Raw genomic sequence first — 27,997 nt, 5'->3', positions numbered from 1 at the left:
TTTACTTACTGACTTTATTGTCCCCATGGGGAAATTTTGTTGCAGTGTCATGTACATGTTTAAAGTGGCGTTTAAATACAAAACAACATTTACAATACAACTTTCACAAGTTACATACCAATAAAACATTTAAAAAATGACTAGCCTGCTGGCCTTACTGATTCGATAGGAACATCAGCCCGAGCTATTTAGGAGGGATATCACACCTGGCACAAATGATTGTCTAGTTCTGTTTTTCTTGCTGAGGGGTGCCCAATACCTGTGCCCAGTGGGGAGTAGTTCAAAGTCTGGGTACAAGGGGTGGCTTGGGTCTAAAATGATTTTGTGAGACTTGCGGAGGGCCCTGACCTAAAAGATCTCATCCAGGCCTGTGTTTGACTCCAAGTACTTTGCTTGCTGTGGTGATAATCCTATATTTAACAATGTAATAAACATATTTAATACAAGCAGCTGCAGAGGAGAGCCACCTCTATTTTCACAGCAAGGATGAAATGGTTACATGTCCCTTATATAGTGGGAGGTGATAATACAATCATATTGTATTCACACAAGTGTTTTCTATTAATCAATAGTTCCGGAACACAATGGCCTTGTGTTAGGACGCAGACATACCAGTAGTCTAAGAATCGCATAACATCACAGTCCAACACGGAATATATCCCTTGAGAAGTTACAACAGCTCACCCCAAATTCTTCCACCACATCTTTCAAAACTGATTTTTGATGCTCAGTACATATGTCAAACTAATACCAGTGGATAATCAAGCACAATACAAAAATGTCAGTTACGACACCTGTCCTCCAATATTGCACAACACTTTAACTAAGACAGGGTAGATAGATTGCTAAACCAAAGCAAATGTAATGGACTTTTTATTAATCACGTTCACAACCAAAGTTATTTGATGTGCAGATCATGAAGTGCACTAAGGCAGTGCTGCATTTAAAGACACTGCCACCTGCTGGCTTGTGCCTGAAATGTGATGATCAGAGTTCTCAACAGCCCATTTGAGTTAGATAGAAAGTGAGATAGATATATTTGACAGTTTAGTAAAAAAAAATAAAAACGTAGAAAAAACGTTTAATAAAATAAAACGTGTCAGGGACAACGCAATAAAACAAATTCCATTGTGGTCCCTTAGTGCTTGTTACTCAAAGTGCAAAATTATTTTCGGGGGGGCAAGGAATGGTTTCTTTCTATTGATATCCTGTTAGCCTATCTATGTAAAAAAAAAAAAACATCCAACCAACCATCGATACAACCATTACTCAGTCAGTAGGAAATATGCACATCACTTTCATTAATTAGCTAGCTACAACCAGTGAGAAGACAATACCACTAGTTAGGCTCCAAACAAGCCTTTCTCTTGCAATGCATTATGACGTAACCAAGCATTAATTCCCTACATACACTGTGTTCAGATTTGATTTCATCTGTATAATCTCTTTCTTCACTCAGGTTGTTGCAGGTAACCTTTGGCCTTTTGGTGCACAGCCTTCCCAACCTGTATACAGGGTACCACATACACTCATAGAGCTCTGGAAAGAATTAACAAATGTTTCTGTAATCAGCATCTCTACATGTATGGCAGAAATTCCATTCCAGTGTCTGTTGATTTCCAACACAGGCACACCTCATTCTACTGAATGGGGTACTGATTAGGTGATCACCTGAACCAAATCTTATTTAACGAGGAAAAGTATAAAAACCACTGCTGTGGTCATCACTATCCTCTTGCAATAGGACCAGCTGGATGTTTAAATCAGTGCTAGTTGTACCTCAAAAGTAATTGGAATCAAAAAATAACTATTAACCATGCCAGAAGAGTTGAAAAGGAACATTTTGAGTGAGGAAAAGAAGGGCTTTACTGGCAGAGGGATACAGGATGCTTCCATCCTTAAAATTTCAAAGACAGCGGTTCATTGGGGTGGCAGGTAGCCTAGTGGTTAGAGCGTAGGACTAGTAACCAAAAGGTTTCAAGATCGAATCCCAGAGTTGACAAGGTAAAAATCTGTCGTTCTGCCCCTGAACAAAGCAGTTAACCTACAAAAAGAATGGCAAATGCAGCTGAGGTGAAGTGCACGGTGAGGATGGTTTGAAACAGGCTCCTAGGGGCAGGGCTGAAGTTGTGCAAAGCTAGAAAAAAGCCCTTCATCAATGAGAAGCAAAGAAGTGCCTGGCTGAGGTTTTCAAAAGACCATAGTAGAGGACTGGAGTAAGGTCATCTTCTCCGATGAGTCCAATTTTCAGCTTTGCCCAACACCTGGCCGTCTAATGGTTAGACGGAGACCTGGAAAGGCCTACAAGTGTCTCGCACCCACTGTGAAATTTGGTGGAGGATGGAATCGGGTCATGAATCAAGCCACGTACAGGGTTGTCCTGGACGAAAACTTGCTTCCTTTTACTCTGACAATGTTCACCAACTCTGAGGATTGGTTTTTCCAGTAGGACAATGCTCCATGCCACACAGTCAAGTCAATCAAGGTGTGGATGGAGGACCACCAGATCAAGACCCTGTCATGTCCAGCCCAGTCTCCAGACCTGAACCCCATTGAAAACTTCTGAAATGTGATCAAGAGGAAGATGGATGGTCACAAGCCATCAAACAAAGCCAAGCTGCTTGAATTTGAGCCAGGATGGCATAAAGTCACCCAACACCAACGTAAAAGACTGGTGGCCAAGACGCATGAAAGCTGTGATTGAAAATCAGGGTTATTCCACCAAATAATGATTTCAGAACTCTTCCTAAGTTAAAACAGTATTATTCGAGGTCTGACAACACCGCATCTGTTTTTGTTATTTTGATCAGTTGTAATTTTCTGCAAATAAATGCTCTAAATGACAATATTTGAATTTGGGAGAAATGTCAGTAGTTTATAGAATAAAACAAAAATGTACATTTTACCCAAACACATACCTATAAATAGTAAACCCAGAGAAACTGATCATTTTGCAGTGGTCTCTTAATGTTATCCAAATATGTGTATATACACACTCACACATATATATATATATATATTATATATATTCATACAATATTGATGGAAATGTTTCCCCCAGAAAGCAATGGATCGTAATAATGAGAGAATCAAAAGAGCTTTAAGACGCAGCCCTTATGTGGTAAATATACAATACATGTCTGTTTTGTCCTGTTTTTGTTATATTATCACCTTTTAAATTGAGTGATGTGTTGACAGATGAATCCAATGAGGGTAAACACCCCTGATTCTGTGATGTGGTCAACCGGCAAGGTGTACAGAAGAATAAAGCCTATAAGTCATTTTGAACTGAAATCAGTAACATATGCACATTAGTTATACATTCTGCAATGAGCAAAGCAGTGTATAATTAATTATTTACTGTTTATAGCCAATCATTGTGATCTGTGGGCAGGACCAGACATCCAGGGATGGATGGAACATCAATCCAGAGCCTCTCAGCCAGGTCATCTCTGCTGTTCCCATAGAGACACAACAGTTAGATCAATCTGTTGATTCATATGGCCATTTTGGTTGGCTTGGTTGAATTGACAATTATCCATTCGAGATGCTAGAGAATCCTATACTATGGAAGGTCTTTAGCCCCACCCCTAATGTTATGCAAGTTTTCAGTTACCCATGTCACTACTTGTACAACCATGTTGAATTGCCTACATATTCTACATTTCCTTGAGGGTCAATGCCAGTTTATTCTATGGCTGCCATGAGTACATGCCTTTCTCTGTCTCCTCAGTCTGGAAGGGTGACTCGGCTGATAGAGAGAAAATATCATGACGTGATCTCATCCTCCATTTCTGATGACTTTTCCATCTACTCCTTCACTGACTGTGAATCAGAGGTAGAAGAGTTATACCCTACCGTACATGTCTGTTGAGTGACATCACTGTGAGGAGGATGGTCTCTGACCTGTTGACTCTGATACACAGTGTGATGATGAGGATCATGAAAAGAGGACACCACCGCTGAAAGTTCAGGATGGAAAAGTGACAAGTTTGAAGTGAGGGAAATGGACGAGGATGATGACCAGTCTATCTCCTCTTCCCCACTTACACACGCACACACATTTTTGAGTAACTATTTCACTGAATGTGGAGAATGGACTATAACACACAGCTTGATGATGGCAATGACGCCTCTACTGAGGACAGTCCAGAGCCTCCAAAGGAACCACAAGGACCACTGAAGGACCACCGACTGGTAGGCATCTTTTAAATTTGTGTGTGTGCGTGTCACATCTCAGTGGTTTGACCCTATATCTGTTGAGATTATTGTGGCCAAGCCCAACATCCTCCTCCCTGCCTCTGTGAGTGCCCTGAAGAAGGTGTCACACCAGATGGAGGTGGTCCCCACTGTCCGGCCCTGCAGGCAGCAGCTGGACAAGAAGACACAGTGGACCAACACCAACGAGGAGAGTCTGAGGAGGATCAAAGAGAACCTGACCTCAATAGAACTCAACCTGGAGGAAGGTCTGAAGACGCACAATGACGGTCAGCACATCAACCAAGAGGCAGAAGAAGAATGAGGGATGCTGTAGAGGATGGATTGCGAAGTGAATGGGGAGGAGGAAGGAGAGACTGAGGGATGAAGACGTGGCTAGGGAGGTCAAGAGGATGGGCGAGCAGGTGAGGGCACTGATCCAAGTGATGAAGAGAAACTGCAGTGAAGGTGATCTTAAGGCAGTAGACCTGGACAGTTGGCTGAATGACTTGGAGGTTGAAAGTGGCATTCAAAAAATGCACTGGAGAGATGGCTGAAATTATAGACAGCATGGCAGAAATGCAGACCAGTATAGCTGAGAACAGGCTCCTCAAGTCATAAAAAAATAACAATGTCCAGAGCTTTGTAAGTTACTCCAACTTATTGAGTGTAGTCATGTATCTGCAATGTGTATAGAGTAGTTATAAAGTATATCTACAGATTGTTTTTAACATAGCCTTTTCCTGATATTTTCCTTTACTTTCTGGTCCTTCCTACAAAGCCCAGGGAAGGTCTCTGGTCCTGTGTCTGGCAAGACTAGCCTCTCTGCTCTTGTGACCTCAGCACCCTGGACCCTGGCTGAAGCCCTACAGGCCCTGCCCTCTGCTGTGGCCCCTCCCTCCCCAGAGAATGTCCCAAGGCCTCGGACTCCACTCAGCTCTGTCATTATCACTCCGTCCGCTACAGAGAACTTCCAATACCGCCACATGCCTCACCTGGCCCCCATCACCAACCTGAGCCAGACCGGCAGGAAGCGGCTCCAGGAAATGGCAGTAGTGGCCCCACAGGTGGGAGGAAATACAAGAAGGGTATATTGGCCACATGTCCTTCTACAGTATCGCATAGCTCTAGATTTAGCAGATCAAGAGAAGAGAACCCATGAACTTACATTACTTTATCTCCTTGTCCAAAGAATTCAGGAAGGGAAGGTCAAAAAGACAAAGGGCAAAGCCAAAAAAGTAGTGAAGCAAGAGAAGGCCAGTAAGATACAACAGATGGAAAATGTTGGAGAAAGTAAGGAGGAGGAAAAGAAAGAGGAAAAGAAGTCTGAGGAAGATGTGAGGAAATAGAGGAGGGAGAATTGAAACATAACCAGGGAATACTAGACCAGAGAATTAGAGAAATAGAATGAGGTAGCAGAGAAAGAGCATCTATCTGATGTGTACATGGATATATTGTACGTTTCATAATAAAACGTATGTTAATTGTCAAAACTATTTCGTTATCGATTTTACATTCCCTCTCCCAGTCGCAGCTTGACGTTTGTCATGAATATTGCCCTGGAGGCAGACATTTCTCAAGATATGGCAGATGCAAAGCCAAAATTGGCAATATTGTAAATATTTGTGGAAAATAATTGTGTTTTATGGACTTAATTTAAGGTAAGGATTAGCAGTGTGGTTAGGTTTAAGGTTAGGTTTAAAATCATATATTACTTTATGCCTGTGCCAGCTTGTGACCACTTTGCAGAACTGCCGCCAGGGCAAGATTCATGACAATAAATGCTGATGGGTTTTTCACACTCATGTTCCGTTCCACCAACCAAAGGACATCCAGCCAACTTGGCAACTGTGGGAAGCATTGGCTTCAACATGGGCCTGCATCCCTGTGGAAAGCATTCAACACCTTGTAGAATCCATACCCCGATAAATTGAGGCTGTTCTGAGGACAAAAGGGGGTGAGGGATAACTAGATATTAGGAAGGTGTCCTTATTATTTTGTACACTCAGTGTATAACCTATAGGTACTGTCTTTACCAGCATCATAAAAGCTGATATTATTTCATGGGCCTATTGCAACGAAGATTGGCCACTAGAATATTGGCAGTTTATATTCATAACTAAAAGTTAACCTAATTGTATCTTCTGTTATAAAGACCATATTCAAATGAATAAAAACGAAAATAGAAAACTGTTTCCCATCTCAAGAGATTAAATTAAAATATGACTACAATAAGTGCCTATTAAGTAAAGGCTGACCATAATATTTTATTTTTTTGTTATTTTTTTTCTTTTAACCCCTTTATCTCCCCAATTGTCGTGGTATCCAATTGGTAGTTACAGTCTTGTCTCATTGCTGCAACTCCCTACGGACTCGGGAGAGGCGAAGGTAGAGAGCCATTCGTCATCCACGAAACACGACCCTGACAAGCTGCACTGCTTCCTGACACAATGCCCGCTTAACCCGGAAGCCAGCCACACCAATGTGTCGGAGGAAACAACTCTCCCATTCACCTGTGTGAACTTCATCTTCGTGGCATGCTAGCCTTTTACCGGCTGCGGAGAGCCTTTTCTGTTTGCATTTTGTTGTGCACCAGGTTTTCATGTCTTTCCATGTTCTGTTTGTGACAGCTGGCTCTGACCCATAACAGTCAATCCTCTTTGCCGGGAACCTTCTTTAGCACTTTACATTTTCCCAAATGCTTCCAAACTGATGCTTTCTCACAGCTGCTCTTAGTCTTGGGTTGAGAAGTCATTCTCCAAACCTAATCGCAAACAAAGAAAAGATTAAAACACATGACGGTCCAACACAATAGGGGAGGGGGGCATAGGGAAGGTAAGGGAGAGGAGATAAAAAGAAAAGACTTCCTCCGTGTCAGGTAAGCAGTCTCGAAGTGTACCCTCACCAACTTACCGGACTGAGTGAGTTCTGAACATCCCTCGCTGTCCTCTGTTCCTGCGTCCAAGTCTTCTTGGGCCTCTTTCTGGTGTCTGTCTTGACTTTTTAGTACGTTTTCTCAGTTCTTTCCCAGGCTTGCCTGAAAAACACAAAAGGATGGAACATACATAAGAGTAACAACAAATCCACATATTAGCAAGCAACGACATTACATTTTTGTTCAGAACTCACTCAGCCTGGTAAGTTTGACGGTAGACTGCGGATGTTCCCTTGCTTACGAAAGCAGCCGGTGTCTACCTTCACAGAATTACCAGGCTGTGTGAGTTCTGAACACCTGTCACTCGAGCTTTCGCTGTCAGGTTCATACTCACCGAAACAGCCGGTGTCACTCAGCTGGTGTTTTGTATCATATTTGTACAACAGCTGATGAAACTATGAATAAATGTTATCAGTGTAACTTCCTGATAGTTGCTGATTGAAAATACAATCTACATAAGACATTCTAAATCAGCAGGTTTTGCATTGGTGGAGTTATGGCTTGCTAGGTGACATCACCAGGTGGTCTAAGTTAAGTTACCTTGGCACGAGAGATTCCTGCTTTTAGATTACAATTTTAAAAGAATGAATTAATAAATGTATAGTATGACAGATTACCTATGACAGCAACAACTGTCTCTCCAAATCAAACCTTCCCTTCTAGCACCGCACTGTCTCTGCCAGTCCTGCAGCAAATAAAACATGTTTTCACAAAAAATATATATATAATTGGACCATCCGGATATCCATATTTGAATAGTGAAATATTCCAAATGCCTATCCCTAGCTGCCATTTCAAAATACAATCACCTCTAAACAAAATGTCTCACATTGTGACTTGCGCAAATAACTCGGCATGCCACAGGAAAGCAACCGAGCTAGGACCACATTTGCATTACAATGTAGCTAGTGTTGATAATGGGATATGTAGGAGGGTGAGCCGGTCAAGGATCGATTCAGACAAGGTGGTAAATTGTATGACAAGCGACAGTTTAATTATGAGTAAAGATATCTGGTACAACGTATACGGGCCCATTTCATTCAGCTCATAAGGAACCAGCAGAAAAGAAGCCCCGCTAACAGTTTGCACATGTGTCATATACAGAACAGAAAGTAGGTTGATTCTAGAAGATCGGGTCTTCGGGTTGGTTCAGGCTGAGGTGTAGTCTTCTTGGATTGGCCCTGTTGGGCCGTCCGTCATCCCTCTGAGTCCCGTTCTTTGTCACACAATGTTCAGCTAAAAAAGGAGATTAGGTGTGTGCGCTGTCCTCAGTCACACAATGTTCGGCTAGAAAGGAGATTAGGTGTGTGCGCTGGTTTCTGCAAGTCAAGGCTGTCTCTTCCTCCCAATGTGTGGGTGTATGTCTTATCTGTGTGTCCTCGGCAGTTAGTGTGTGTAATGTGTGTGTGCTGTGTGTGTGGGTGTGGGAGCTATCCTGTATGGGACCTAACATGTTTTACTGTGAAAATACGTTGTCTCAGTTATAGCAATGTAATAGCAGTAGGCTGGTCACCTGCATAAGAAATAGCACTTCCTTACACTAGCTACCAGTAGCTAGTTTAACATTACTCCTATGGAGTTATTTAACATTATGCACAACACAACATTCTTCCATATGAGAACATCTAAGACATAGCAAAGATAAGCAATGCAATAATAATCCATTCCGAAATGTCTACTCCAGCAACCTTTAGCAGCTAGCTGGCTAATTAACCCATCAGTATAGCCAGGAAAAATGGCTCGCTAGCAAAATGCTACAACAGAGTTAATACTTTTCCATGCATCGACGAAATGTAGCCCGCTACAGCAATCCCAGCAGAAACCTGGTTAGCAAGTTTATACTCATCCGGGACCCCTCTGGGAACTCCTATGGCGTCTATGTACGTAGGGTCACCACCATCAGATCCAGCCATCCTCTTTTTCTTGGACGGGAAGGCATCCTTTTCAATTTGGGCCACCAACTCAGTCACACCTATTGGGTATACTGAAATGGGAAGAAGCAGAGAGACAAGAGCACAAAGACCAGTAGAATTCTTTGCGAAACGCCCAAACAGTTGCTTACCACCGCACCACCACCAGACATCAGCTCTGGTGACAACTGTAAGGGGAGAATTAGGGAAGTAAGTAGAGTTACACCAGTGGGGTGGGACAGTACCTAAATCTGGAGGTCCTAGGGTCATGTTCACACATGTGAAATTCCCTTCAGCAACATCTGAGGAGAAAATCGGTGCCTGTCTGCCCTTGACTAGTGGATAAACCTTATCCCAGGAAGAACAATTTTTGGTTAGGTTATTAAATTTCATAACAGGGAAAACACAATTGACAGGTAAGGCTGCAGGCACAATGCGAAGGAGAGGCCTAGCTCCCATACATACCACACAGTCAGTACGGGCTGCCTTCCCAGTTTCTTCAGTTAATAGTAACCAATTATTGGAGAACCCCGAGATTCCAGAAGCCATCAGGATGGAATCATCCACAATTACTGGTTGGTTAAAGATGATGGGTCCCCACTGGCCTTTACCCACCTGTCGCACCGGTCGATCCTGGTTATTTTTCTTTGTGCTAGAGGAGGGGTTTAAGTCGGACACAAAGCATAAGGTTAAATGCCATTTAAAATAGTATATGTATAAGGGAGTATCTTTAGCCGGTACCCAAGGAGCCAAAATAAAAAGCTGGCACCCTTCCTTAGGGGCTGGCGGGATAACCAGCCTCAGACCTGTTGGTTGTCTGCTCAGTGTAAGCTTACTACGCCACAATAATACTTCCCTGCCCTTAGACCAACTTGACCAATCTGGGCCTGTCTCAGCCACTAGATTCTTCCATTTCCACCTGTCCAGGCCCCCAAGAGTCAAATACCACTGATACCCATTCTGCCATAACGACTTCCCTTGTGCAGAATCCCTGGAACTTTCTAACATACCCCAAGGTACAGTGACCGAAGTAGTAGCATTGACTGGTAAACATAGGGTGGTACTCCTAACCCGATCCGTGGTGCAATTGGGTTTCAATGGTTCGATGCTCCGTTTATGCAAACTGCTGACCCGACTATTGCCCAAACCAAGATCCGAAACATTCGTGGAATTATTAGGAATCGAATGAGTTCCCCTAGCCACATGCTGAATTGCCCACATCATTACGCTGACTACAAATCCAGTAGTTACTACAAATAGGATAAACATGGGACCGGAACACCCTAGTCTTTCCCATGGTGTCCTAGCCCTTCTAGCCCATGGTGCTACTCTAGTGTCCCTATCATCTGAGGATGGGAGTCTCCTCCACATGGTCAGACGGGAGGGATGTCAGAATTTGAATTCGAATTGGATGTGATTAAATCACTTCTTACTTCAGCCAGAGTTCTGGCAGGGGTTGAAGCTGGTGCACAGTGTGTCAGGTGGTGCCAAGGTGCGCCTGATTTACCTTTGACCTGGACTGAGTGTGAAGTAACCTCCTTCACTTCGTACGGTCCAGTCCACCTGGGATCAGCCCACTTTCTCTTATGGACCTTGATCCTTACCCAGTCTCCAACTTTTACCCTTGGTTGTTCCGGGACGTCAGTCACCTCCCCCTCTGCGACACGGTGTATCTGTTTGGAGAGAGCTGCAGACAATTCCGGCAATTTCTTCACATAGTCAGACATCCCTATCTGGTGCACATCAAGAGGGGGCATATGACCTCCCTCTCTTGGTGGCCCTGGCATTACTCTACCTGTCATTATTTCATGGGGTGAAAGATGTGTCCCTGCACCTGGTGAGGACCTCATGGCCATCAGTGCCAGGGGCAGGGCTTCCACCCAGGTCAATTTGGTCCCTGCACACACTTTAGCTATCTTAGCTTTCAGAGTCTGATTACAGCGTTCCACAAGGCCCTGCGATTGCGGCTTATACACAGAGCCAAACTTGTGTGTAATGCCAAACCTCTCCTCCACCTGTCTCAGGTGCTGATTTGAGAAGTGGGACCCATTGTCGGACCTGATTTGCCGAGGATCCCCATACCTAGGTATGAGTTCCGTCTGTAGCCACTTAATGACTGACTTCGCATCCTCCTTTGCTGTAGGAATGGCCTCTATCCATTTAGAGAATCTGTCTACCATTACTAGCAAATATCTCTTTCCTCCCTTGACCTGATCTGCTCCCATGTCTGTAAAATCTATGCTGATGTCTTGAAAACAGGCATTAGGTACCGGATAGTGACCCATGGGTGTTTGGTAAGGTTTCTTGGGATTGTGACTTCCACAGATAACACAACTGTCACAGAACAAATCTGTCATTTCTTTCATGTATGGATGCCACCACACATAGGATACTCTCTGTAGAGTCTTCAGTTTCCCTTCGTGTGTTAGTCCATGTGCTTCTCTGATTAGTTCAGGACAGAGGTTTGCAGGGGCCACCAACCTGCCATCATGGCATCGCCACAGTTCATCAGGACCCTTCGTCGCTCCCCTCTGTCCCCACACTGAGTGTTCATATGGTCCTGCAGATTGTTGTAGTTCCTTGATATGCTGGTTGGTCAGTTCAGTCCTGGGTGGACTGATTTGTAACACCATTTGTCTGGGAGTGTATCCTCCTGCTTTCTTTGCTGCCTGGTCTGCAGCATCATTTCCCTTGCTGATCCTGGAGTTCAATGTCTGATGGCCTTTGCATTTCATTATGGCCACTTTCTCAGGGAGTGATACTGCAGCAATCAGACGCTCCATCTGGGTCTTGTGCTTGATTGGTAGGTTTCCAGTAGTGGTAAAGTTTCTTCTGACCCATTGTGGTCCATCGATGTGTACTGCTCCATGGGCATACGCTGAGTCTGTGTATATGTTGACCTTTTTTCCTTTGGACAGTGTTAAAGCTTGTGAGCTCCATCCACAGTCTGTTGTACTACTGCGTATGCTGCTATGTTACCTTCTTCTCCTCTGTAACAACACCCGTCTGTGTATAGCCATAAGTCCGCGGACAATATGGGTTCATTCTCCAGGTCTGGTCTGAGTTTGAGTTCTTGGGCTGCTCTCTCCGCGCAGGCATGGGTCATTCCTTCTTCTGCGTTGAGAGCATCAGCCATGTTCTTGTCTGTGTTGACAAACGTGATGTGTGATTGTGTGCATTTGTTCTGAATCTTGTTTTTCCTTTCTGCACTAAAGGTGAATTCTTTCGCCATCAGATATGCTGCAACACCATGGTGAGTGTGAATCTCCATTTTGTGGCACATTACAAGGTGAGTGTCTGATGACTTGATGGCTGCGGCAGGCTGGTGTTCATTGAGGGTTCCCGGGAAAGTTCACGTGATTTGCATGAGTCACGGCCTCTTGCTCCCATAGGTGCCCATCCTCCTCCACAGGATGCAGACATCCCGGGCGGTGTCCTCGATCCGCCTTAGTAGAATGTGTGGATGAATGCGGAGGTGTGGATGAGTGATGTACCTCCTCACAGTCTACATAGCCTCCAGTCAAACGCATTGCCACCTGTCCCTGTAGCAGGCCATCATTGATGTGGAGAACTGGTGCTTGCATGGAGGGGGCTGAGGATGTGTGGGTTGCTAATGAATATGGTGGTGGTTGAGTGGCCTCCTCTGGTAGCTCCGGGTATATACGTGCCACAGGAGTGGGGGAGGCTGCTGCAGGGGCCAATTTGACTTCGTCACTCCCCTGTGTCGCCTCCATTGATGACTCCGCCTCCGCCCCAGCCACTACCCCCATCATTTCCGTTTTTTTGTTCAGTTGTGCTCTACGGGTCTCCTCGATAGCCCAAGTGCCTATTTTCAATTCAGCTTCTGCTTTCTCTCTCTGTTTAGTCCCTTCCTTCTTGAATACATGCAACTTGTTCTGTTCTATCTCCCTGTCTTTAGCTTCCTGTAATGCTTCACGCAACTCGCCTTCCATTGTGCTAAGCTGGACCCTATTTGGCGTTCCCCCTACTAAATAACCTGCCTGTGTCCACTTCAACTTCAACCCTTCCCAAACCTTCTTTATTGACTTCCACTGTTCCTTTCCTCCTGACCTATCTTGCATACGTTGGTCTAGAAAATCATTGAATTTTAATTTGGGAGGTTGCGGAGTCGCCATTTTGAGTTTTAGAAATATTTTGCACACTATCTGAATATACTTAGCTCGTCACTGGCTTGCACCAGTGATGTATTCTTAGGAGACACTATTACTCGTACTCTGCCTTAACTCAGAGCTTCTCCGTCATATATCCAGAATTTTCAACAATAATGGTTTAATGATTGGATAATACTTTTAGAATTTAGGAAATAATAACAGGGTCTTGTGAAACTCCGTTTACATTTATACTATAGTCGATACACGAACATTCTTACATACATATAGAATTAACACAACATATTTTGCGACGTCTCACAATTATACATTTATCACATCATTTCACTGTTCATATACTATTTCATCATTCTCATTTCAAGGACCTTACTGGGCGCTGCCAGACCGGACACACTAGCCGGACTATCGGTCCACTATATATTAAACTTTTGTAGACCACCTTACCGGTCGCTGCCGGACCGGACACAAGCCGGACTATCGGTTAAGTCTATGCCCAATTATAGATCACCTTACCGGACACAAGCCGGACCGGACCCTTGCCGGACTATCGGTTGCAACTCTATATTGACTATTACTTATCCCTGACCGGACACTACCGGACCGGACACAAGCCGGACTATCGGGATATTCTAATTACCACATATGTTTACTTCACTGTCAATTTCAAGTCAATTATTTATGTTAAATTTACACAAAAATTCTTACCCACACTCGGTACTACTGATCGTAATTTGGTATGACTATACGACAATATGCAAAGTTCGATTTAACAGGTTTTGCTTACCTTATTTAGTGGTCGACCAGAGATCAGTTTCCCGAGTTGAGCAGAATTGTTGTCCTCCCCCGAAAGTTTTCACCTGTCCTCCGGGAACCGTCCTTTCACCAACTCGCCCCCTCACACCCACATCAACCACTCTGGACTGGGTCGTTAGTAAACCATCCTCTGCTACCAAGATTCTGTTGATAATGGGATATGTAGGAGGGTGAGCCGGTCAAGGATCGATTCAGACAAGGTGGTAAATTGTATGACAAGCAACAGTTTAATTATGAGTAAAGATATCTGGTACAACGTATACGGGCCCATTTCATTCAGCTCATAAGGAACCAGCAGAAAAGAAGCCCCGCTAACAGTTTGCACATGTGTCATATACAGAACAGAAAGTAGGTTGATTCTAGAAGATCGGGTCTTCGGGTTGGTTCAGGCTGAGGTGTAGTCTTCTTGGATTGGCCCTGTTGGGCCGTCCGTCATCCCTCTGAGTCCCGTTCTTTGTCACACAATGTTCAGCTAAAAAAGGAGATTAGGTGTGTGCGCTGTCCTCAGTCACACAATGTTCGGCTAGAAAGGAGATTAGGTGTGTGCGCTGGTTTCTGCAAGTCAAGGCTGTCTCTTCCTCCCAATGTGTGGGTGTATGTCTTATCTGTGTGTCCTCGGCAGTTAGTGTGTGTAATGTGTGTGTGCTGTGTGTGTGGGTGTGGGAGCTATCCTGTATGGGACTTAACATGTTTTACTGTGAAAATACGTTGTCTCAGTTATAGCAATGTAATAGCAGTAGGCTGGTCACCTGCATAAGAAATAGCACTTCCTTACACTAGCTACCAGTAGCTAGTTTAACATTACTCCTATGGAGTTATTTAACATTATGCACAACACAACATTCTTCCATATGAGAACATCTAAGACATCATAGCAAAGATAAGCAATGCAATAATAATCCATTCCGAAATGTCTACTCCAGCAACCTTTAGCAGCTAGCTGGCTAATTAACCCATCAGTATAGCCAGGAAAAATGGCTCGCTAGCAAAATGCTACAACAGAGTTAATACTTTTCCATGCATCGACGAAATGTAGCCCGCTACAGCTACATTGGCCGAGTTATTGTTGAATAATAACGAAGCTATGTAAATTCATTTAAAATAATATCGCTAGTAACTTCAAAATACTTACAGCTGAAATACACTGCTGTTTTCTTTATGAGCATGGTGAACTGAGGAAGCCGCATCCACGTGTAGTGTTGTGGGGGAGGGGACAAGTTCCCCAAATAGACCCTGGCTTTGGATCAGGTTTGAATTCCCCCCGCTAATGGTCCTTGTTAGGTTTGGGGAGGGGAAGCTGATCCTAGATCTGTATCTAGGGGAAACTTCGCCCCAGCACATGCAAAGAAAGAGAGTTGGGGAGAAGGGGAGGAGAGAGAGCGTCGATCTCAGGATTGACAGATCATGTTCAAAATATACCAGTAAGAAATTGGTTTCAGAATATAATATATTACCTTTAGCAGTTCTAATGTCTTCATTTGCCCCATTTCATTAGTCTTGTTGATTGATTGCTGATATCTAGTTTCACAGAAAAGATGGTGTTGATGAAGAGCATCCATCCATGTATAGACATATAGTTCATACTGGTGGTCCTACCCATTACCCACTTCACTCCATTAACCCTAAACTTGCTGATCACATGGTGGTTTGTCTAAATGTATTTGACTTTAGGTTAGTTAAGGTTAAGAAGGTAAAGATTGTGTTTTGCTGTGTTGGGAGCACTAGTGGCAATGCTGCCTCACCCAGATCACACATTACCCTATATACACGTATATATTGTAGCCAGCTTAACTGAACACTTACCACCTTCTGATCTCTTGGTGTAATGAATAAGGTGTTGGCTTGCTAGTCCCAGTTGGAGCTACCCCCAAGTTTGTTACATTGGTATCAGAAGTGGGATAGTTCCTGTGAAGCCATCAAAGATGTGTGTACACATGAGAGACTTGCTATAAAGAAGTGTGGCGGCATGCTCTCCCCTCTCTCTGTAGCAACTTTAATCCAACACCGAGTGAACACATCGAGAGGTTTGGACATATTGGAGTAGCACTTAAGGTGTTGGCTTGACAGTTGATGGACCCAGGTCCAAAACCTGTTTTGGGGCGACCGCCTGAATTTACAAAAATATATTTGTTTGCCTACGGCAGTCCTTCTCAAATAGTGGGGCGCGCCCCCCTGGGGGGGCTCGGAGCGATGTGTAAGAATTATAAGAATTTCTAGCTTAAAGTATGCCTAGCAATGTAATAACCTTATTAATATAACAGTCTGAGAAGAGAACATGAGGGAGCTGTGGGGGGAGAGGAGCTGAGAAGGGAGTACATCTGCTCGATCAACCAACCTGAGGAGCAGGGAGAAGAAGATGGCGGACCGATTTGCTCCGCGGATGTCTGGGGACTATCCTGTCAACTCGAAATCCTGGCAGAAGCAGACGATGAAGACGGGAGTTCACTCTTGCTGGAAGGGGTGTTCAAGGGTAAATCAACCAACCTGAGGGAAGCCGAAAGGAGATCAAACCGACTCATTGCGATGCGTATCAGGGAAGAAGAGATGCGGGAAAGTGAGAGAAGGAGAAAGAAGGTGGACCGATATGCGCATGAAATGTACACAGCTGCTCAGATGCCTCTCAGACTGAGCCCTGGGAATTACAACCGTGAAGAGTATGTGCCATGGAAAATGCAGGACTTGACAGCTCTCATGGAGCAACTACCCAGCCTACACGGAGGGGCCTCAGCCTGGTTACTCCAATAGTAGATACTGGCGTCTGGTATCAGAATGGCTCCAGCTAACATGACGGTCCAACTAGCTGGGCGACAGACCACACCACCATGAACGTCCTGATCAAGGCTGCTGGCTTGGAATCCCACGGAGGAGCTACGCCTCCTGGAACCATGGGACGCACTGAGGAGGGCTTATCCTACCGACAGGAACTCATGGAGAACAGTCCACGCTGAACTGTGGACGGATATGTTTCTGAAAAGGAAGGTTTTACATCCACTGTCCTTTTTCAGAAACAAGAGGGGGAGGGAAGAGTGCTGATGACAACTTGATATCCGCACAGCTGGCTGAAATCATTGGACTAACCCTAGCCCTGGCCCCAGCAAATCTTTGTCCTGAACTGATAAGGGAGAACCCATGGGCCCACTCATGAAGGGAAACTTACAAAGGGTTTCCTACATATGGTGGCACCCCCACATGAAAGACATGACAGATTTATTCTGTGACGACTACAATGGGGTCCTACCCAATACCAAATGCGTACCTCCAAGTATAGACTACACTGTATAGACTACACTGGGACATGGGAACAAACAATGTACAGAATGGAAAGAGATATCTAGTAGTGATGGTAGATAGGTTCTCCAAATGGGTAGAGGCAAATACAACAGCTAAGGAGGATGGGAAGTCGGTCATTAAGAGGTTACAAACTGAGCTCATACCTAGGTATGGGGTCCATAGACAAATAAGATTGTTCAAACCAACACCTGAGACAGGTGGAGGAGAGATTCGAAATTGTACACAAGTTTGATTCAGTGTACAAGCCGCGATCCCTGGAACTTGTGGAATGCTGCAACCAAACTCTGAGAGCCAAGTTAGCTAAAGTATGTGCGGGTTCTAAATTGACATGGGTGGAAGCCCTGCCCCTTGCGTTGATGGCCATGAGGTCCTCGCCAGGAGCAGGGACTCATCTTTCACCCCATGAAATAATAACTGGGAGAGTTATGCCAGGTCCACCAAGAGAGGGAGGTCATATGCCCCCTCTTGATGTACACCAGATATGTATGACTGACTATGTGAGAAAATTGACGGAACTGTCTGCAGCTCTCTCCAAACAGATACACCGTGTCCAAGAGGGGGAGCTGACGGGAGATCCTGAGCCACCGAAGGTAAGTTGGTGACTGGGTGAGGGTTTAAGTCCACAAAAGAAAGTGGCTGGAACCCAGGTGGACTGGACCGTACGAAGTGAAGGAGGTTACTTCACACTCAGTCCAGGTCAAAGGTAAATCAGGCGCACCTTGGCACCACTTGACTCATTGTACACCAGCACCGACTCCTTCCAGAACTTTGACTGAAGTCAGGGTCGATGTGAGCGACCTAAATTCGATTCCAACCACAGAACCTTTAGTTGGTGAGGATATGGGAGCGACTCCCAAACCCACCAACTAACCGATCTTCCAGGGATAAGGGTTATCCCTGGACGAGACTGGGGATATCAGGCAGGTTTGTTATTTTTGTCATAACCACAGGAGTTTCCATGGGAATCCTCCTATGGCTATTAGAGCACCATACACCTCCATCAGGAAAACACGTAGGACGAACTAATGTGTCATCCAACTCCACCACATCCACAAGCATACACATAATTCATAGGCGCAACATTCAGGCCGAAGAGACAGAGTGCACCGCAAAGCAGATTAGAACCACCACCCTATGCATACCCATCAATACTGCCACCACTGTCACCCTACCATGGGGAATACTGGGAAGCCCTGGGGAGGGACACGGTACCCACGCCCTTAGTTGGTCTAGATCAGTGTGGTACATGACAGAAGGGGGGTATTATAAATGGACGTGGAAGAATTTAGTGCCAGAGACTGGTCCTGACTGGTCTAGCTGGACAGTGCATCAGATGGCACTCCTGTGGCGGAGAAGGTTGACGTTAACTAAAGTTGAAACTGGTTTGAAATTGGTAATCAAACACGGTGAAGGTGGTACTGGGTGTACCCCCTTCTTATTGTCACCATGGGAAGAGAGGAGAGTCTATTGGCATCTAAAGATATGCATTACTAACATAACCACCCCCCTTGCAGTGCTCTCAGAGCGAGAATCGGTAACCACAAATGACCCTAGGTGGGGCCCTGTTACCATGACCACTGCTCCTCCCAAAGTGGATGATGCCATCCTGATGGCCACAGGGATCTCAGGCTTCACTAATAATTGGCTGTTGTTGACCGAAGAAGCTGCAAATAGCACTAGACAGAGTTGTGTGGTGTGTATGGGAGCTCGTCCATTGCTTCGCATTGTCCCTGCGGTAGTGACTATAACATGCTTAATCCCATTAATGACTAAAGATAACCCCAGTTGTAATTGTACTGCCTGGGATGCTGTCTATCCCATAACTAAATCTACCGCTAGGAAACCATTGTTTTCCAACAAGGTTGCCAAGGCAAATTTCACCTGTGTCAATATGACGGGAGGAGGTACCAATGTGGGACAGGTTCCAGGGGATTGGTGTCTGGATACAATCAACATTGTTGGGAGTTTCAGGCCAATATCCAGAGCAGATGTGTGGTGGTGGTGTGGCAACACTGTCCTGTTTGATAAATTACCCTCCAATACTACTGGAAGCTGTGCACTTGTTACTCTCCTTTTGCCTGTTTCTATCTACCCTACAGGGGCTGGAGACCTCGTCCTTAGGGTCCAGAGGGTGAACCCTGAATATTGGAGGGGACGTTCCAGGCGTGCCACCACCCCATCTAGTGGTGATCCCACATACATAGACGCCATTGGAGTCCCAAGGGGAGTTCCTGACGAGTACAAGTTGGTGGATCAGGTGGCAGCTGGGTTTGAGTCCTCCATTTGTTGGTGGTGTACTGTTAATAAAAATGTGGATAGAATCAACTACATACATTTTAATGTACAGAAGCTGGGCAATTGGACCCAGCAGGGCTTTGAAGCCGTGCATGGTCAGTTAGCTGCAACTTCCCTTATGACATTCCAGAATCGCATTGCAGTGGATATGTTACTGGCGGAGAAAGGTGGAGCTTGTACTATGTTTGGTGAACAGTGTTGTACTTTCATCCCTAATAACACAGCCTCCGATGGTAGCTTGACCGTAGCCCTAGAAGGTTTGAGGACTCTCAATGGTAAAATGAAATCCCATTCTGGTATAGACTCCTCCATGTGGGATTCCTGGATGAACGCGTTTGGGAAATATAAAACTCTGGTATCCTCAATTTTGGTCTCTATCTCAGTTTTCGCAGCCATTTTAGTGTTGTGCGGCTGCTGCTGTATTCCATGCATTCGGTCACTCACTACTAGAGTTATATCTAAGGCCATCGACCCAGCAAGTCCTTCCCAGATGTTTCCCCTTTTAGGGGATGGGGAACTCGATTATGATGAGGGTTATCCAGTTGCTTTTATTGATTAGCTTCTCCATGGTATGTCGTGCCTCTTCTGAGATGGGAAGAGGGGGCATTGCGGCCTTTGTGGGCCATTCCGTATAGACTTACCTAGTTTAGGCTGTTTTCCTTTTTGGGTTATGTTTTTGTTTTTGCTTGGAGTAATGTATCTGGACTATATCACATCTCTTAGGAGATCTTTCCCACATCTTTCCCTCTGGGAAAAGTTCTCTCTCTTGTGGTTGAATCTAGTTCGGTTGTGTCACGTCTCTTGGGAGACGTGAAGAGAGGGATTTGTAAGAATTATAAGAATTTCTAGCTTAAAGTATGCCTAGCAATGTAATAACCTTATTAATATAATGAAGCTGCCATAACACATATAACTTCTCTGCTTTCGTGGGAGACTATTCACACGCACATACAAAGGAACAGAGCTGGCTTACTGCTGAGCACTGATAACAGTATCTCATGACAAACACCAGCTGCATGCACACACCCACCCTTGAGAAACAGGAACAGACAAGCACACACACATAATCTCCTTCTTAGCTGAACATTGTGTGACAAAGAACAGCACGACGAGACTCAGAGGGATGACGGACGGCCCAACAGGACCAACCAGAAGACCAGAACTTCTAGACTCAACCTACTTTCTGTACTGTATATAACATATATGCACTCTGTTATCGCTGCTTCTTTTCTGCTGGTTCCTTATGAGCTGAATGAAATGGGCCCGTATACGTTGTACCAGATATCTTTACTCATAATTAAACTGTCGCTTGTCATACAATTTACCACCTTGTCTGAATCGATCCTTGACCGGCTCACCCTCCTACATATCCCATTATCAACAGATGCCATGTTTTTTTTGCACCGAACAAGAGCACACAGTACAGAGCATGAGATATGAAGTGCAGATAACAAACCCTTAAGAGACACCATGGAAAAATATTTAACAGGGATGAAAAGAAAGGCGGAGAGAGACGGAGATAATGAGACAAATGTAAGTCTCCCGAAAGCTAAGACGAAGCGTATGTAGCGCTTGGCTTCACTGTGACTACGGTGGAAGACGAGGAAAGACCGGTATGTTTACTGTGTATAAAAATGTTGGCAGCGGACAGCATTAAGCCAAATAAATGAAGGCGTCACTTAAAGACATTACACCCCAATCAAGCCGCTTGAGTTTTTTCAGCGAAAACGTGCCGAATATTGCCAACAATCGTCCCGCTTTGTGAATGCTACTTCAGTAAACCAGTGAGCACTGTTAGCATAATATAAGGAGGCATACCAAATTGCTCAGTGCAACAACCCCCATAGCAGAGGAGCTGATACTGCCTGCAGCATTAGTTAGACATGGTCTCTGCCATGCTGAATGACGCAAGTGCTGCAAAAATTAAAACTATCCCTCTGTCCAATGACACTGTCGCCAGACGTATAAATGACATTGCTAACGATCTTAAAGAACAGCTGGTAGATAAACTCAAAGACAAACGTTTTGCCTTACAGTTCGATGAAGCAACTGACAGCAACAAAGACTGTTTGTTTATCGCTTATGTACGTTTTGACATGACAAACTCCCTGTGAGAGGATCTACTTTTTTGTAAATATGTCAGAGACAGAGCCACAGCTGAAGAGCTATTCAAAATGCTGAACTGCTTCCTGACTGAGAATGGGCTAAAGTGGGAGAACTGCATTGGTGTTTGCAGTGATGGTGCACAGACCATGGCAGGGATGAGAAAAGGACTTTGGGCACTCATCAAGAAGGCCTCACCTAATGCTGAGTGGACACACTGTGTTATACACAGAGAAGCACTGGCATCAAGGCACCTTTCCTCTGAATTAAGTGAGGTTATGACTGACATTGTAGGTGTAGTCAATTTTATAAAGACCAGACCACTAAAAACAAGAGTCTTCTCTGCTATCTGTGAGGAGATGGGAGCTTAACATCAAGCTGTGCTGCTTCACAGTGAAGCAAGGTGGCTGTCACGAGGAAAAGTCTTGTCCCGAGTTTTTGAGCTCAGAGAGCAGATAAGAATGTTTTCGGAGCAGGAGCACAAGTATGACCTCGCAGAAACCTTTTGTGATGAGAACTTCCTGGCAAAACTGGCCTACCTGAGTGACATATTTGGAAAGCTAAATGAACTAAATCTACAGCTTCAAGGGAAAGATACACACCTCCCTCAGGTCACAGACAAGATCAGCTCTGTCACTCGAAAGCTTGCAATGTGGGGCAGGCGACTTGATGAAGGAAATACTGATTCATTCGAGAACCTGCATGAATTTGTTGACACTACTGACTATGATGCCACCTCAGTGATGCCATATATTAAGGAGCATATTTCATCACTGATGGGATTCTTTAAAAAGTACTTCCCTGAAAACAGTTCCCAATATGTCTGGGTGAGAGATCCTTTCAATGCACCAGCTCCAACTGGTTTCAGCTCTGCAGAGGAGGACCAGTTCATTGATATGACGTCTGACTCCACATTGAGACTGAGGTTCACATCACAGACACTGAGTGAATTCTGGCTGAGTGTAGAGAGGCAGTATCCACTCTTAGGGCAGAGGGCAATGGGCATTCTTCTTCCTTTTGCAACATCTTATCTTTGTGAGACTGGCTTCTCTGCTGTTGCTGCACTGAAGACCAAGTACAGGTCCCAGCTAAACATTGAGCAGGAGCTGAGAGTTGCAGTATCATGCTTCAAACCCCGCTTCGAAAAGCTGTGCTCTGCAAAACGTGCTCATTGTAGCCATTAATCCTGACTTCCTCATTTTGATAAAACAAAATCTGCACAAATTGTTTTATTCATTTTTGTTTTATAGGCCAAAGTGTTTCATATATTGTGCTCCTGAGTTAATGTTGCTGATCAATTTTTAATAAATAATAATTATTATTTATTGATTATATTTTATTTTTCAGTATCAAATGGTGAAAAAATGTTTACAGTTTAAATAAGGATTTTTAAAAAATTTACAAATTCAGGCAAATTGATGCACTTTAAGTCTTTTCTGTTACAGACTAAAAACAATGTTAATAAAGTTGAATTGGACAAAGAATTTTTGTTTAATGAGTCAGACGAGAGGGATTTACTCCAGACACCTGAACAGGCCCTCATCCCCGTCATTTATAGGAAAAAATATGTAGATTTCGCAGAAGGAGATCGGGGTGGCATGTGAGGATTTATCGACAAGTCGCTAATCTGCCTTGCCATCCGTACTGTTGGCCAACGTACAATAGCTGGAAAATAAATGGGACAAACTAAAAGCATGTATATCCTACCAACGGGACATTAAGAACTGTAATATCTTATGTTTCACAGAGTCGTGGGTGAACGACATCATAACATACAGCTGGCGGGTTTTACACTATCGGCAGGGTGGAAAAGCATTGTCTGGTAAGACAAGGGGTGGCGGTCTATGTATATTTGTAAACAACAGCTGGAACCCGATATCTAAGGAAGTCTCAAGGTTTTGCTCGCCTGAGCTAGAGTATCTCATGATAAGCTGCAGACCACACTATCTACCTAGAGAGTTTTCATCTGTATTTTAGGTAGCTGTCTACACATCACCACCTACCGATGCTGGCACTAAGATCAGCTGTTCCAGACGACTGTGTGATCACGCTCTCCGCAGCCGATGTAAAACCTTTAAACAGGTCAACATTCACAAGACCGCAGGGCCAGAAGGATTACCAGGCCGTATACTCCGAGCATGCGCTGACCAACTGGCTAGTGTCTTCACTGACATTTTCAACCTCTCCCTGTCTGAGTCTGTACTACCAACATCTTTCAAGCAGACAACCATAGTCACTGTGCCCAAGAAAACTAAGGTAACCTGCCTAAATGACTACCAACCCGTAGCACTCACGTCTGTAGCCATGAAGTGCTTTGAAAGGCTGGTCATGGCTCACATCAACACCATTATCCCAGAAACCCTAGATCCAATCCAACAGATCCACAGATGATGCAATCTCTATTGCACGCCACACTGCCATTCACACATGGACAAAAGGAGCACCTATGTGAGAATGCTATTCATTGACTACATCTCAGCGTTTAACACCATAGTGCCCTCAAAGCTCATCACTAAGCTAAGGACCCTGGGACTAAACCCCTCCCTCTACAACTGGATCCTGGACTTCTTGACGGGCCGCCCCCAGGTGGTAAGGGTAGGTAACAACACATCCACCACGCTGATCCTCAACACGGGGGCACCTCTAGGGTGCATGCTCAGTCCCGTCCTGAACACCCTGTTTAGTCATGACTGCACGGCCAGGCACGACTCCAACACTATCTTTAAGTTTGCCGGTGACAACAGTGGTAGGCCTGATCACCGACAATGACGAGAAAGACCATAAGGAGGTCAGAGACATGACAATGTGGTGAAAGGACAACAACCTCTTCCTCAATGTGATCAAGACAAAGGAGATGATTGTGGAATACAGGAAAAGGAGGACTAACCACGCCCCTATTCTCATCGACGGGGCTGTAGTGGCGCAGGTTGAGAGCTTCAAGTTCCTTGGTGTCCACATCACCAAACTATCTTGGTCCAAACACACCAAGAGTCGTGAAGAGGGCACAACAAAGCCTATTTCCCCACAAGAGACTGAAAAGATTTGTCATGGGTCCTCAGATCCTCAAAAAAATTCTACAGCTGCACCATCGAGAGCATTCTGACTGGTTGAATCACTGCCTGGTATGGCAACTGGTCGGACTTTGACCGCAAGGCACTACAGAGGGTAGTGCGTACAGCCCAGTACATCACTGGAGCCAAGCTTTCTGCCATCCAGGACCTCTATACCAGGCGGTGTCAGAAGAAGGCCCTAAAAACTATCAAAGACTCCAGCCACCCTAGTCATAAAATGTTCTCTCTGCTACCATATGGCAAGCGGTACCGGAACGCCAAGTCTAGGTCCAAAAGACTTCTTAACAGCTTCTACCCCCAAGCCATAAGACTCCTGAACAGCTAATCAAATGGCTACCCAGACTTTTTGCACCCCCCCCCCCCCACTGTTTTAAGCTGCTGCTACTCTCTGCATAGTCACTTTACCTCTACCTACATGTACATATTACCTCTATTACCTCGACTAACTGGTGCCCCCGCACATTGACTCTGTACCGGTACACCCTGTATATAGCCTCACAATTGTTATTTTACTGCTGCTCTCTAATTATTTGTTACTTTTATTTAAATGATCTATTTTTTACTTAACACTTATTTTTCTTAAACTGCATTGTTGGTTAAGGGCTTGTAAATAAGCATTTCACTGTACGGTTGTATTCGGCGCATGTGACAAATAAAATTGGATTTGAGATGACCTTTGCTGACGAAACAACTTGTGTTAAAGATCTGTCACAAACTAGATACATACCATTTCAGTCCTGGCCAACCAAGCTGTTGAGGTAGTCTTTATGACGTACATAACGCTGAAAGGAGGAAAAGAGAGGAGAGGTCATCATCATAGGAAATACTCTAACCTGCCTGAAAGGCTATAATAATATTTCATCAGTGTACTGTATGTACATGCATAAGGACAAATCTGACATGAGGCCACTTTGGGATACAAAAACATCTTCCAAGTTTTGATTTTGGGATGAACTATAATACAAGTATTATTACAGTGCACCAACAGTGAATAACACTACACACTCAGTCACTCACGTCAATATATGCACTGTTGCTGTTCCGTCTCCTCTGGTCTGACGCCACACCTCCCTCTTCTCCCCCTCAGTCTCAACCTTGGGTGCAAACAGGCAGCATCATAACACAGTAAATGGCTGGGAATGTATGAATTCTGCTACCAAGTAAGTGACCCTTACTTGAGCTAGGGGTAAAACATTTTGACATCTGCAGGTGCTGGTCACTGGCCTGTAGGGCTCCTTGCCTTTGTTGAAGTCTGGTTTGATGGTAACCACTCCATTTCCATCTGCTCTTATCGTGCAGACAAGCATTCCTTCTCCTTTTAGCCAAGTCTGAGAAATACAATAATAAAATGCCACTTTTCAATGCCTGAATTGGAATCTACTTCAAAGTTATTACATACAAAGTAGTGTAATAAGTGTATAGGCTACATAGTGGTTTTTCCCCTTGTGCTACTCACTTGCCCGCTGGTCCCAGGTTCCCCATGATGTGCATGGTCTGTACAGGTGTGTTGACCATGTGGCTGGTCTTCACAAAGTCCTCCGAGGGGTCCCAAGTAATCAGCCTGGACTTGGGGATGGTGCGGTCACTGCAGACCAACAGAATACCACAAACACATTTTGCATACAAGGGTATGGTGTAATGTGAACATACCGGTACACTGTTTGTCTTCAAAACAGCACGACGCATCAATGCTGCTTCAATTACATTCACTTTAATAATAATTCACTTTGGTGAGTAACAGGGACCTACACTGGGCGTCTGTCCTGTCGTCTGTGTCTGACATTGGCCATCCTATGTGCCAGTAAGGTAGGATTGGACTTGACCTGCGTCACCATACTCTGGGAATGCTGTAGTGAGTATTTCAAAAACAGCTTTAACACACTAACGTTTCTTTTGGACAGAAAATAGGTAAATGCTTTGTTTTGAATAATGAAATTGTCACGTCTGCTCCAGCTCCCTCTCTCTGACGCTCGAGGTCGCCAGGCTGCTCATCATTACGCACACCTGTTACCATTTTTACACGCACCAGCGCTTCATCGGACTCACCTGGACTCCATCACGTCATTGATTACCTCCCCTATATCTGTCACTTCCTCAGTTTCATTCCCATGTCTGCATCGATGTTGTTTTGTTTCTCTTGTCCAGACTCTGTTCGTCTTTAGTTTCATGTCTATTTATTAATAAATCCTCCCCCTATACTTGCTTCCCGTCTCCCAGAGTCTTTGGTTACAGAACCGTTACAGAAATGGAGATTCTGTTGAAAACCGCCCCTTCCCAATTGGTGTAGCAGTCAGAATCGGTGTAGGTGAAAATCCTGCAGTTCCATCTGCCCCTGGTCCGCTCCTGAGCCATGATCTCTGTGTGGTATTGTCTCTCCAGCGGAGTCTGGCATACTAACTCACTCTGGAACAAAACCACTTCATATTGTGCACACACACACCTTACTATGCAACATCAAACTATCCTAAACAGTAAATGCTTATTTGTTATAAGGACACTGACTGAACAGCTTCTCCTGCCAGCCTACCACTAACTCCTTATCATCATTTCTGGCTGAAAACAAAACCAAGATGTTGTGGTCCATATCTAGTCACCACGAAAATTACATCTACTCAACTAAGAAGCATCTGACATCTTTCTGTTTCAAAACATCTAACATCATCTTGCTGTTTCAAAACAGTGTTAACACCTGATTGAGCCTGAGTTGAGGGTGTCCTGCTCAATGCCTCCCCTCTCCTGTTGAGTCCAAACCTGCTGCTGAAGGTGTTGGGAGAGGGCTGCTGTGGAGGTGACTCTCTGAATACGGATCCTGTAAACACCATTGTAAATATAAACAAAGTAAACAGGATTCTAGCTAGCTAAATGCCATGTTTTCATGGCAAACTCAGGGATCAGGTCAAGCAATATACTGGGTGTTTATCATCATCTGCTTTGAGAGCTAACGTTAGCTAACGACAGTGTCTTGCTTGTATGGCAATGCAAGGACTAAAAGCCACACAAACGCCAACTGCAACTTACTTAATTGTAAGGTTTTTGACAGCATCCCGGGAACGATAGGCAGCCTCTCCGGTGTCGGTGCTCCAGCCGTCTGCCATGTTGTAACATTAGGAACTTTATTGATGGCTAGCTAACTAGCTAGGTTAGCAACATACACACACACGCGCTATGTATACAGTAGCAGGCAATTTTTCCAATTTTGTAGCTAGTACTTTTCACAAGCGTCTGCTCGTTGCATGGTAACAACTGTCTGCA

At 44.6% G+C, this 27,997-nt stretch overlaps 1 long non-coding RNA gene and 1 pseudogene across 1 annotated transcript; one reads left to right on the top strand and one right to left on the bottom strand.

The window, feature by feature from the left end:
- On the bottom strand, positions 1–27,996 carry LOC139423194 (uncharacterized). Its single transcript, XR_011635812.1, has 10 exons — positions 27,764–27,996; positions 26,202–27,554; positions 25,921–26,073; positions 25,763–25,839; positions 25,473–25,527; positions 15,440–15,503; positions 15,118–15,310; positions 7,750–7,817; positions 7,111–7,234; positions 1–6,961 (listed from the first exon to the last, which is right to left on the bottom strand). It is a non-coding gene; the product is annotated as an uncharacterized lncRNA (long non-coding RNA).
- LOC139422465 (rhomboid domain-containing protein 2-like) overlaps positions 1–27,997 on the top strand; it is a 46,694-nt pseudogene that overhangs the window by 12,185 nt on the left and 6,512 nt on the right.

Source organism: Oncorhynchus clarkii, chromosome 12, assembly GCF_045791955.1.
Source record: "Oncorhynchus clarkii lewisi isolate Uvic-CL-2024 chromosome 12, UVic_Ocla_1.0, whole genome shotgun sequence".
NCBI lineage: Eukaryota > Metazoa > Chordata > Actinopteri > Salmoniformes > Salmonidae > Oncorhynchus > Oncorhynchus clarkii.
Note: the sequence above shows the minus strand (reverse complement) of the source record. Positions and strands in the feature narration are given on the sequence as shown.